Raw genomic sequence first — 13,783 nt, forward strand, 5'->3', positions numbered from 1 at the left:
GGAGCAGTTTTGCAAGGAGGAATGGGCAAAAATCCCAGTGGTAAGATGTGGCAAGCTCATAGAGACTTATCCAAAGCGACTTGGAGCTGTGATTGCCGCAAAAGGTGGCTCTACAAAGTATTGACCTTAGGGGGGTGAATAGTTCTGCACATTGACTTTTTCTGTTATTTTGTCCTATTTGTTTTTTGCTTCACAATAAAAACAAAACAAAAACATCTTCATAGTTGTGGGCATGTTCTGTAAATTAAATTATGCAAATCCGCAAACAATCTATGTTAATTCCAGGTTGTGAGGCACCAAAATACAAAAAAAGTCAAGGGGGGTGAATACTTTTGCAAGGCACTGTAAATCGCTGCACAACTCCTTTAAACCCTGCTCCCTATTTTACTTTGTTCTGCCATGAAAACAGCTAGAAAACATCCATTTGATGCAACTATGTACAGTATATGCTCTGCCTTTTTGTGGCCATTATCACAGCATAGCCCCATGGAAGAGGGTATCCATTACACCACACTGTTATAGCAACTACCTGTAATGTAATAATATAGTTTATGACGCTGAACGTCCATCTGGTTCATCCTATCATTCTGCAAAGTTCATCCAGAGGAAGGCAAAAAACGGGATAAAAGTCACATTCCGCTCTTAAAGGGGTTGTCCACGATTAGAAATAAAATAGCAACTTCCTTCCAAAAACAGCACCACCCCTCTCCATGGGTTGTGTCTTGTATTGCAGCTCAGTTCCATTGGAGTCAGTGGAGCAGAGCTGCAATATTAAAAGAACATAGAAATTCCAGCTCTGTTAGACGAACGATCCTTTATTTCTTGAGGTCTAAAAACTTCAACATACACATAGTAACAATCTACGCGTTTCGGACCATCACATGTCGGTCCTTAACTTGCCAGTACAAGAAAATGACAGCCCCTATCATTTTAGCTGAATGGTACAGCCATGTTTTTCTAATCCTGGGAAACCCCTCTTATTTTATCTGAATGGTATAGCTTTTCCTATAGAACACATTGACAAACAAACCACTTCTCATCTCGGAGGAGTTAATTTGGTTCCATGAAGTTTGTTCCTTTCTCCTCAGCGCAGACTAATCAGATCTTTCTCAATGGAGCGCCGAGAGAAATCGATAATGGACTTCAACTCTCGAGAGGGAAGAAACTGATTTCTCTTCTCCATTTAAATAACAACAAAGGTACTGAGGAGTGAGGAACGAGCCGGACTCATTAGAAGACAATGCATTTTGATGTCACACTAATCCTTGTCACTCAGGAGATAGCATATCATACATATGTATGTGAGCGGGGGAGAGGAACGGCTGATTGAGGACAGAAATAGCAGTAAGGGCTCATGCACCGGCCGCGTGCATCCCTCATCACAGATCGTGGACCTATTCACTTCAATGGGTCCGCAATCCGGGAGATGCGGAACGGAGGCACGGAACGGAAGCCCACGGAAGCACTACAGAGTGCTTCTGTGGGTTTTCTGTCCGTGCCTCCGCACCGCAAAAAAGTAGTGCATGCACTACTTTTTTGGCGGTGCGGACAGATCACAGACCCATTCAAGTTGAATGGGTCTGGACCTGTCTGCGGCCACCGCATGGATGTTGCCGTGCATTGGGGACTGCAAATTGCGGTCCCCAATGCACGGAACGGCCAGAACACGGTCGTGTGCATGAGCCCTAATACTTAACATGGGACAGGAGGTAAGAAAATAAAGAAGAAAATAATCAATAATTAAACAAATTCAAAAAGTTGTACATTGACTCATGGACTGAAAAAACTAACTATATACACACTGCTCCAAAAAATAAAGGGAACACAAAAATAACACATCCTAGATCTGAATTAATTAAATATTCTTCTGAAATACTTTGTTCTTTACATAGTTGAATGTGCTGACAACAAAATCACACAAAGATAAAAAAATGGAAATCAAATTTTTCAACCCATGGAGGTCTGGATTTGGAGTCACACTCAAAATTAAAGTGGAAAAACACACTACAGGCTGATCCAACTTTGATGTAATGTCCTTAAAACAAGTCAAAATGAGGCTCAGTAGTGTGTGTGGCCTCCACGTGCCTGTATGACCTCCCTACAACGCCTGTGCATGCTCCTGATGAGGTGGCGGACGGTCTCCTGAGGGATCTCCTCCCAGACCTAGACTAAAGCATCTGCCAACTCCTGGACAGTCTGTGGTGCAACGTGACGTTGGTGGATAGAGCGAGACATGATGTCCCAGATGTGCTCAATTGGATTCAGGTCTGGGGAACGGGCGGGCCAGTCCATAGCATCAATGCCTTCGTCTTGCAGGAACTGCTGACACACTTCAGCCACATGAGGTCTAGCATTGTCTTGCATTAGGAGGAACCCAGGGCCAACCGCACCAGCATATGGTCTCACAAGGGGTCTGAGGATCTCATCTCGGTACCTAATGGCAGTCAGGCTACCTCTGGCGAGCACATGGAGGGCTCTGCGGACCTCCAAAGAAATGCCACCCTACACCATTACTGACCCAATGCCAAACCGGTTAAGCTGGAGGATGTTGCAGGCAGCAGAACATTCTCCACGGCCTCTCCAGACTCTGTCACGTCTGTCACATGTGCTCAGTGTGAACCTGCTTTAATCTGTGAAGAGCACAGGGCGCCAGTGGCGAATTTGCTAATCTTGGTGTTCTCTGGTAAATGCCAAACGTCCTGCACGGTGTTGGGCTGTAAGCACAACCCCCACCTGTGGACGTCGGGCCCTCATATCACCCTCATGGAGTCTGTTTCTGACCGTTTGAGCAGACACATGCACATTTGTGGCCTGCTGGAGGTCGTTTTGCAGGGCTCTGGCAGTGCTCCTCCTGTTCCTCCCTGCACAAAGGCGGAGGTAGCGGTCCTGCTGCTGGGTTGTTACCCTCCTACGGCCTCCTCCACGTCTCCTGATGTACTGGCATGTCTCCTGGTAACGCCTCCATGCTCTGGACACTACGCTGACAGACACAGCAAACCTTCTTGCCACAGCTCGCATTGATGTGCCATCCTGGATAAGCTGCACTACCTGAGCCACTTGTGTGGGTTGTAGACTCCGTCTCATTCTACCACTAGAGTGAAAGCACCGCCAGCATTCAAAAGTGACCAAAACATCAGCCAGGAAGCATAGGAACTGAGAAGTGGTCTGTGGTCACCACCTGCAGAACCACTCCTTTATTGGGGGTGTCTTGCTAATTGCCTATAATTTCCACCTGTTGTCTATCCCATTTGCACAACAGCATGTGAAATTGATTGTCACTCAGTGTTGCTTCCTAATTGGACAGTTTGATTTCAAAGAAGTGTGATACATACTACTTACAAAAAGTTAGGGATATTTGGCTTTCGGGTGAAATTTATGGAAATCGTTCCCGCTCCAGTGATATATCATGAAGGTAGGACATTTAAGGAGAAGCAATGGTGATTTCCTCATCTCAAACTATTTATTGGCCAACACCACTGCTGGGTATACCGCCACAAATGTCAATGTCTCAATAACCTGTCATGTGGCCTTGAGCATCAATTACAGCTTGACAAAGATTAGTTCTTCACAAGTCGACTTATTGTCTGCTGAGGCATGGCATCCCACTCTTCTTAAATAGCGGCTCTCAGGTCATTGAGGTTCTGGGGTACAGAGTTACGAGCCTCTACACAGTGACTCAGCTGATTCCATAGGTTTTTAATGAAACTCAGGTCTGGAGAAAGTGCAGGCCACTCCATTTGAGGTCCCCCAATCTCCAGCAGCCGTTCCCTAATGATGTGACTTCAATGAGCCTGTCACGTGAGATGCCGGAAAAACACGTGACACGCTGCACAGCAGATCACCGGCGGACTACTATACACACAAAAGCAAGCCTTGGTGAGTAAGACACGAGTGCTTGGAAATCACCATTACGGTAAAGTACAACTATTATTTATCTATCTGGGACATATACTAACAACTTGGCATCTGTTTGGAGACACATTAACAAATCTATTACAATTCTCCGTACCAGCACCCAGCATTCTGATACAGCGATATAGCGGTTTCGAAAAATTATATACCTGTATTTGGGTTTCATCTTCCCACAATTAACTACTAATGAACTGAAATCAACTAATATCTAATATTCAACAATAACTAAGAATCACTATCATATTATGACATATCATCTTTGAATGGACAGTGAAAAATCATGAACAGACTTCAATTGTAAAAGGAAAAATCATGTCTACTAAATGTTGACTCATGCCTCTTTGTTAAATTACTTTTATGAACTATCAGGATGTACTCAACTTATAGGATGAATCTCTAGGACTGTGAAGAAGTTTTACAATTGTGACGTACCTATCCTTCGCCCTCTACTGGCAGGATTTTCTATTGCAGGATCATTGATTGTCCTACGGCGGACCATTTTTTACTCTTTTTATATACAGTACAGACCAAAAGTTTGGACAAAACCTTCTCATTCAAAGAGTTTTCTTTATTTTCATGACTATGAAAATTGTAGATTCACACTGAAGGCATCACAACTATGAATTAACACATGTGGAATTATATACATAACAAACAAGTGTGAAACAACTGAAAATATGTCATATTCTAGGTTCTTCAAAGTAGCCACCTTTTGCTTTGATTACTGCTTTGCACACTCTTGGCATTCTCTTGATGAGCTTCAAGAGGTAGTCCCCTGAAATGGTTTTCACTTCACAGGTGTGCCCTGTCAGGTTTAATAAGTGGGATTTCTTGCTTTATAAATGGGGTTGGGACCATCAGTGGCGTTGAGGAGAAGTCAGGTGGATACACAGCTGATAGTCCTACTGAATAGACTGTTAGAATTTGTACTATGGCAAGAAAAAAGCAGCTAAGTAAAGAAAAACGAGTGGCCATCATTACTTTAAGAAATGAAGGTCAGTCAGTCAGCCGAAAAATTGGGAAAACTTTGAAAGTAAGGGCTATTTGACCATGAAGGAGAGTGATGGGATGCTGCGCCAGATGACCTGGCCTCCACAGTCACCGGACCTGAACCCAATCGAGCTGGTTTGGGGTGAGCTGGACCGCAAAGTGAAGGCAAAAGGGCCAACAAGTGCTAAGCATCTCTGGGAACTCCTTCAAGACTGTTGGAAGACCATTTCAGGGGACTACCTCTTGAAGCTCATCAAGAGAATGCCAAGAGTGTGCAAAGCAGTAATCAAAGCAAAAGGTGGCTACTTTGAAGAACCTAGAATATGACATATTTTCAATTGTTTCACACTTGTTTGTTATGTATATAATTCCACATGTGTTAATTCATAGTTTTGATGCCTTCATAGTCATGAAAATAAAGAAAACTCTTTGAATGAGAAGGTGTGTCCAAACTTTTGGTCTGTACTGTATATTTTTATGTATTTTGATATATCTTTTTTATTTTAAGTGTTATATATTTAAATTCATTAAAGGTACGTTATATACTAACAAAACTTGCTTCGTGTGCATCTCCAGGTGACAGAGTGCCTGTTAAATTCTGAATCACATTACTTCTAAACGTCCATATCATCATGCTGTGACCAAGAGGAGGAGTGAGCCATCCAGTCCACAATCTCATCCTCTTTGTCTTTTTGTTTTGCACTCTTCTGTTTTGCAGACATTTTATTATGAGGCCAATAAATGAAAAGTCATGGGCTTCCTATAAATGAAAAGTTACAGGTTTGGTACACAGATTATTGAACGGTACTAGCAAAAATTGCTAGTGTTTTTTTTATAATTTAAAACATCATCAATGTCCCTCCTTTTATACAAACACTGCACACTGGTTTTGACAATTTACTTTGGTAAATGCAATTTTTGCAGTAAAATGTCTTTGAACTACACGGTCTAATGCATTCATGCATCTGCTAACACGGATACAACAATGCAATGTTTGCATTAAATATATTTGAACTATACATTCAATAACATGGGTATAAAAATAACGTTATTGACGTAAAAAAAGGCTTTTGCTATAATGCGTGTGGCTAGAATGAGCAATTGCATTTTTTTTTCTTCCAAAAATTTAATTTAAGTTTATTATATCCATGTTACTAAACATGTTGTTTAATAACATGAATATAATAAACTGAAATGAAATTTTTGGAAGAAAAAAAAAAGCAATGGCTCATTGGTGGCAGCAGAATGCTATTAGGATGCTGTGCTGGCTATAAGCCTATGAACTGTAGAAACTTGAGTTTCAAATGAGTTTCATTTTCTTGCATCTGTTCATTCTTGCTGCTGGCAGCTCAGCTGTATTAAACACAGATTGACCAGCCCCTTAGGCCTCATGCACAAGACCGTTGTTTTATTCCGTGTCCGTTGTTCCTTTTTTTCGTGATTTTCTGCAGACCTATTGACTTTCAATGGGTCTGTTGAAAACTCGGCTAATGCACCGTTTGTCATCCACGTCCGTGATCCGTGGTTCCAGTCCGTAAAAAAAATATAACCTGTCCTATTTTTTTCACGGTTCGCGGACCCATTCAAGTCAATAGGGCCGTGAAAAAACGCGGAGGCACACAAGATTTTGCGGAACGGAACACAACAGCGGTCGTGTGCATGAGGCCTTACTCCCACAAAGCTTTCTCTAAGGGTACTTTCAGCCGCCGGACTTTTTAGTCCGGCGGCTTTCGCCGTGCTGCGCCGGAGCTCCGCCCCCGTCCCCATTATAGTCAATGGGAACGGAGCGGCGGTCTGGCGGCACAGCGAAATAGCGGAAGGACGGATCCGACATGGTGAACAGCCTGTCGGATCCGTCCTGCCGCAAGTGTGAAAGTAGTCTTAAGCTTTCCCTGATGAGATTCTCTAAAATCTTAAAAGGGGCTGTGTCACCATTATATGCTACTTTATAATTCAGAATGAAAAACGAGTTACATTTATAATTCACTTTCTGATACAAAAATGTGCATTTTGATGTCCCCTTTGCTCAGGGGGTATGGATTAATTAGCTGACTAGAGTGTGACACTTTGAGCCTGGAATATTGAACCTTTTCACAATATTCTAATTTTAAGCTGCATTACTGAAATAAATGGACTTTTGCAAGATATTCTAATTTTTCGAGTTTCACCTGCATGTGGTGAGTTTGTGTATGAGTGTATTAGACGCCCCCCGATCACACAGACGATTGTTGGGAGGAAAGCGTTCCCTCCCGGCAATCGCCTGCTCGCTTGCTGAGAAGACCTCTGCTATTACATGCAGCGATCTCCTCAGCAACATGGGGAGGAGCGAGACAAACTGAAAGCAGAAAGTATATTAGAAAATAGTATACGTACTGTAACCAGTATACAAAGAAAAACTTTTTTTTTTTTTTTTCCTGGAACCAGAATATCCTTTTAACGGCCACAATTGTCATTGCAGTAATGCAGAAATTCCGGTAATCAGGCGGCTCTGCAGGTTAAGAGGTTCATTACACTTGAATAGAAATCTTCATTAATAGAGTGAACACATATTATTAGTCGCTGACCCTGAAGAAATTGCTGAGTTTACTCCTGTCTGTGCTAACGCAGGAAATAATAGAGAAGACAGGGACTACATGGTTCATTGACGACCCTTCAAAGATACAGAGGGAATATTTATTCTGCCGCATCTCGGCGTTCTGCACTCCAGACAGGTCTATTTTATACCCGGAGACTTGCTCTGCTGCTGGTATATAAATTGTCAACTTTAAACATTGCCCTTTAGATCTGGGATTTACAATGACAGCTGTGAGAATCCCGTGGGGTGTTTTATCGCTGCCGCGTTTCTTCAGTTAGAATTGTACAGCTATCAGGTGTGACTCGAAATCCCATCCTACCAACCTTTTATAAAGTCGCTACAGAATCGCCTTGTTTCAGAGGTATTTTAGTTATAGTTAAAGAGCATTTCAATATCCATGCCTACATATAAGTAGAAGGCGTGCAAGTATTTCTCCGGTATTGTTTTCTTCTTCAATGTTGTTTCTTTTCACTGTTACTTTTTCGTATCCTCTCCGATAACAATGTATCTCCTCTGCGTCCTCTGCTTCAACCCTCTGCGATTGCGCAGCTCCGGGCGGCAGCTAGCGCACGCGGGGGAAGCTTGCGGGTAGTTACTAGGAACGTTCCTATGTGACGTCACACTCAGGGACCCTCACAAGCTTCTGTACCCGAGTGTGACGTCACATAGGAACATAGTAACGTTCCTAGTAACTGTAGGCATGGATATTGAAATGCTCTTTTGCTGAGCTTCGTTACATATCAATTACCGTTGTTCCCATCTATCCAGCGCGGGAAGCTCTTTCGGTTTAAACACGTGTTGATTATTCACTGACCTGCGGCAGAATACTCAGTTGTGTAGCAACCCAGCAGCGGCCTCCCTATATAGGTGGGGAAGTGTAGATGGTTTTGGCAACGGATTGTGGCAGCGCGAGTGAACTTTAGTGAACATTGACATTTTAGTTATAGTTGTCTAGCATTTAAAGGGGTATTCCCATCACATACAATGGGGGGCATATTGCTAGGATATGCCCCCATTGTCTGATAGGTGAGGGACCCGCACCTACAATGAGAGCAGAGCTAGGAGAGCTGTATTTCCCGGGGTCCGTCCACCACCAAGTGCTGCTCCTCGCTACTCCCATAGAAGTGAATTGGAGCGCACCACGCACGCGCGGCCTCTGCTCCCATTCATTTCTATGGGGCAGGCGGAAATTTTCGGCGGCCCCATAGAAATGAATGGAGGGAGGCTGCGCATGCGCAGTGCGCCCTCCGTTCATTTCCCCACTCCGTTCTCATTGTAGGTGCGGGTCCCAGATATGCCCCCATAGCGATATGCCCCCATTGTCTGAGATGGCAAAACCCCTTTAAGAGGGTCAGTTTTTAGCGTGTGGCCCTTGACCATGCAATGGTACCCCCACTTGTGGATTGGTACCCCCACTTGTGCAGTAATAGAGGCCGACATAACACATTTCACACATTATTTATTAACAGTATGTGTTATTCAGTTGCTGTATGATAGTATTGTTTAGTCACTATATGGCGGTATTACTTATTACTTAGTAATGGTATGTTTGTGTTATTCAGTTACTGTATGATAGTATTGTTTAGTCACTATATGGTGGTATTACTTAGTAATGGTATGTTTGTGGTCTTTATTCACTGTATGACAGTATTATTTATTAATGGCATGTTTGTGTTATTCAGTTACTGTATGATAGTACTGTGTAGTCACTATATGGTGGTATTACATATTACTTAGTAATGGTATGTTTGTGTTATTCTGTTGCTGTATAACAGTATTATTCTGTAATTATATGTTTGTGTTATTCCATTGCTGTACTGCGGTATTATTCAGTCCCTGTATGGTGATTTTCTTAAAGACTATGAACACCTTTGGGGACAATTTTTTCAATTATTACATTCTACTCATTTTGGGCTACACATCATTTCAATCTGTATTTTTATTTTTTTATTCTCATCCCTTTTCTCCATACAGATTCATCATCGGTCTATTTGCAGACCAGCAGGCTTCCTGTTCAGAGTGAGTTTTGTTAGATAGAAGCCCTGTCAGCACATGTGTAACTCTTATCTCTGAACTCCTGACAGCTTATAAACAATTTAAAGGGGTCATCTAACGTCTAAAACATGTCCCCCAATGCCTAGGTCCCTCATGTAGATTATACTTACCCCAACCCTCGTCGCTCCTAATCCCTGCACCGGGGTGAGGGGGGAGCACCGAATAGCAGGCCGCGATGTGGATGAGCCTCCCTAGCAAAGTGGGTGACGTGAAGTATAATCTATATGAGGGGCCCGGGCATTGGAGGACATGTTTTAGACTTTGGATAACCCCTTTAAGCCATATTTTCAGTTTGATAAAACTTTAGCTATGATGAGTGTTTGTGAACTGTCAGGAGATCAGAGATAAGGCTTCACATGAGCCGTTAACTGAGGATTGTTATTTGCGTTGTTTAGTGACTGTATAGTAGTATTATTCGGTTACTGTACAGTGACATTATTTAGTTATGTCCGTTATTTAGTCACCGTATGGTCATATTATTTAGTTGCTGTGCATTGCCATTATGTAGTAATGGGTATGATGGTTTTATATTTACCAAGCTTCAATAATGACCATTTTTATGTCAGCGCAATTAGGCTACTTTCACACTAGCGTTTTTCTTTTCCGGCGCTGAGTTCCGTCCTAGGGGCTCAAATCCGGAAAAGAACTGATCAGTTTTATCCCCATGCATTCTGAATGGAGAGTAATCCGTTCAGGATGCATCAGGATGTCTTCAGTTCAGTCTTTTTGACTGATCAGGCTTTTCAGAAAACCGTAGCATGTTGTATTTTTACCTCCGGCCAAAATTCTGGAACACTTTGACTGAGCGCCGGATCCGGCCTTTTTCCCATTGACTTGCATTAACGCCGGATCCGGCGCCGTGTGTTCCGTCAAACCGGATCCGGCTTTTGCATGTTAAACCCGAAAAATGTGAAAAAAAAGTTAAAGTCCATAAATGGCGGATCCGTTTTTTCCAATGCATTTTTTCATTGTGATCAAAATCCTCATCAGGATTCAAATGTAAACCATTTTCACACGTTTTTCCGGATCCGGCGGGCAGTTCCGGTTCCACAATAAGTGTCCAATATTAATGTGCCTTTAAAGGGAGTACCGTATTTTTCGCCCCATAAGACGCACTTTTGCCCCTGTGTCTTATGGGGCGAATGCTACCATTTTACATCGCACACTGCGATATATCAGCGGGGAGGGAACTTGCCGCGGGGCCTGTTGCAGTCACTGTACTCTTACACCGGGCCCCGCCGCTCACAGCAGTATTTCTAGTAATCACTACTCTGGTAACAGTAATCCTTAATAAATTTAACAAAAGTTGCGCTCTCCCCTGTATCAGCACTTACTAACAAGCATCCGGAGCAGGCAGAGCGGCTGGCAGCGCTACGTCACTCACTGACGTCGCGTGCCTGCTCCTCCCACTTTATGAATAAAGCAGGCGGAGCAGGCGCGCGACGTCAGTGAGTGACGTAACGCTGCCAGCCGCTCTGCCTGCTCCGGATCCACAGATCCCCCATAATAGTGTCATGCACAGACCACTATTAGTTCAAAACCCACCAAAAGCACACCCTTTGGTAAAAATATTTTTTTCTTATTTTCCTCCTCAAAAACTTAGGTGCGTCTTATGGGGCGAAAAATACAGTAATTAACCTTAGCACCCAGGGCAGAATGAGCTTCATGACCCTGGGATGCTGTATTTGCTAATGTGCCCTTTGATCCTGGGTCTAGATCTTCTGGAACTTGAGACTTTTTGGCCTCTTTCACATGAGCGGGTTTTCTGTCCAGATGTGATGCGTGTAGTGAACACATAGCATTCGGACTGAATCCTGATACATTGGTCTATGCACATGAGCATTGTCTTTCACACATTATTTCAGCGTTCAGGAAAAAACGCAGCATGTTCCATATTGTGCGTTTTTCTCGCATCTCTGGCTTCTTAGAAGTGAATGGGGCGGCATCAAAAATGGAAGGGATCAGGATGCAATGTGTTTTTCGCTGATGGTTGCTGGGAGATGTAATTTTAATTTTGTTTTGCACACAATTTCAATTAGTATTTTTCTGCCATTGCGTTCAGCATGTGCGTTTCTTCTGCCTTAATTGCATGCGTTTTTGCCGCGTGTGAAAAAAAAATCAAGAATAACAATCTACATCTCCCAGGAACTATCAGTGGAAAACACAATGCATCTGGACATCTTCCGTTTTTCACACAGGCCCCATTCACTTCTATGGAGCCAGGGTTGCGTGAAAAATGCACAATATAGAACATGCAGTGATTTTTCCTGAACGCAGAGATGATGCGTGAAAAAAAAAATATGCACAGACCCATTGAAGCGAATGGGCCAGGATTCAGTCCGGATGCTATGCATTCACTTAACGCATTGCATCCGGGTGGAAAACTCACTTGTGTGAAAGGCGTAATACAGCAGCACATCGTTACGGTTTTACCCATTGTTCCCTCAGTGCTGCTCTTCTAGGTTTTCTTCCTTGTATAAAGGAGATCAGGCTGTATGGACAGAACGAGACATTGCATCAATTCAGTCACAGCTAAAATTTGCCTCTGTGGGGATTCTGTGGAGCCTCAGAGCTGGGAACTGATGAACGTCTTTGAAGGGAACACGAATTCAAGAATTTCACACTCCTCCTCGTAACCAAGCTCAGTGGAATGGGAGAGATACGGAATTGTTCTGATCCTGACCATGCATAAAATGTCACATTTAACATAAAAGCTGCTATTCTGATGGACGATACAATGTGCAGGAATAACTTAGAAGTTTTCTTAGGCATGAGGTAGATTGGAGCCATTAAAATGGCAGCATTAATCCTGTGTATAATATCTTTAGTGCGGCGTTCATTTTAATGATGTCTCTTGCATTGTTATTGTCCGACTGAGATATTTTTAAAGACATTTCAATAAGGTACCAAGAACTCCTCAATGCAGCCACCACAAGGTGGAGCTCAGAGGCTTACAGGACACTGTTTTTTTTCATTGAATTCAATGATAACAAAAATACATAGAAATCCGCAGCACTTGTCAATTAGTGAAAAAAATCTGGTCTTTTTATTCAACCAGCAGCATAACATTAGCGACGTTTCGATCACCTCTGGTCTTTATCAAGCACATTCACTGTAGCTCAGCGGTGTATGTGACGAGAGATCAGTGACGTATTCAAAAATTAAATTCGTCTGGTTCGCCGAACTTCGACAAGAAATTCGATTAGTTACGAATGGAATTCCATTGTATAGAGCAGGTGCAATGACGAGTAACGGCGATCACGCCAACCCCTGTCATTTAACCCCTCAGATGCCGTTTTTAACGCAGATCGCAGCATCTGAGAGTCACCTTTAGCCTATCAGGGGGTTAATACAAAAAAATATATACACTCACCTCATCCATTTGATTGCGGAGAGGCCTACGCAGCCATCTTGATTGAAGAAAACATGCCAATACTTGAGCGCGCTGACATCACTACGCTGGCCCAGTGCGTGCGAGAATTGGACTGCTTTCTTCAATTAAGATGGCCGCGACGGACTCTCCACCATCAAATGGATGAGGTATGTATTTATTTATTTTTTACAGCCATTTCAGGAAAAATGTACTTGTTACCACAGAAAATTTGTGGCAAATCGACTGGTTTACACTGATGACCTATCCCTTTAAGTTACATGCAGATGATCAGTAATTGAGGCAGTGCTGTGTGTTCCTGCATAGAAAGGTGAAGAAAGAGCTGCGTCCTAAGAATGAATTTTACTCTGTTTTATGGCCACAATATGACCACAATATCAATCTTCCGTGGAATAATCTGACCTGAAATAAGATCACTATGAAGTGTTCAAGAGAAGTTGACCCATGTAGCATATTGGGGTCACAGGAGAGTGGCGTTATAGAACTCTGATAATGGTGCATAGGGTTAGACCTAGTGCTGGGTCACATACTTTACTGTAGTAGTTGTAGGACAACGATTCACTCAAAGTCTGCTTTAGTGTTCCTTCATGGGATTCAACTGGCAAGACCGCAAAGCAAGACATCTTCAGATTTCCTTTATTTGGCAGAACAATCTATGTCAATATCAGGCTGCAGATGCCTCAGGCTCTTAGACAGGAACGAGACCATCTCATCTCATAGATAACTTGTCTTTGTTACCATCTGATAGGAATTTGGTATTTGGCACAAGGCTAGATCGGATTAGGAACAGAACAATTTATCTTACTGAGAAAATGAAAGAGCCTGCTCCGTGATGAAGTTACTTTTGCTGCCAGGCAGTC

This window comes from Bufo bufo, chromosome 5 (assembly GCF_905171765.1).
Source record: "Bufo bufo chromosome 5, aBufBuf1.1, whole genome shotgun sequence".
Taxonomy (NCBI): Eukaryota; Metazoa; Chordata; class Amphibia; order Anura; family Bufonidae; genus Bufo; species Bufo bufo.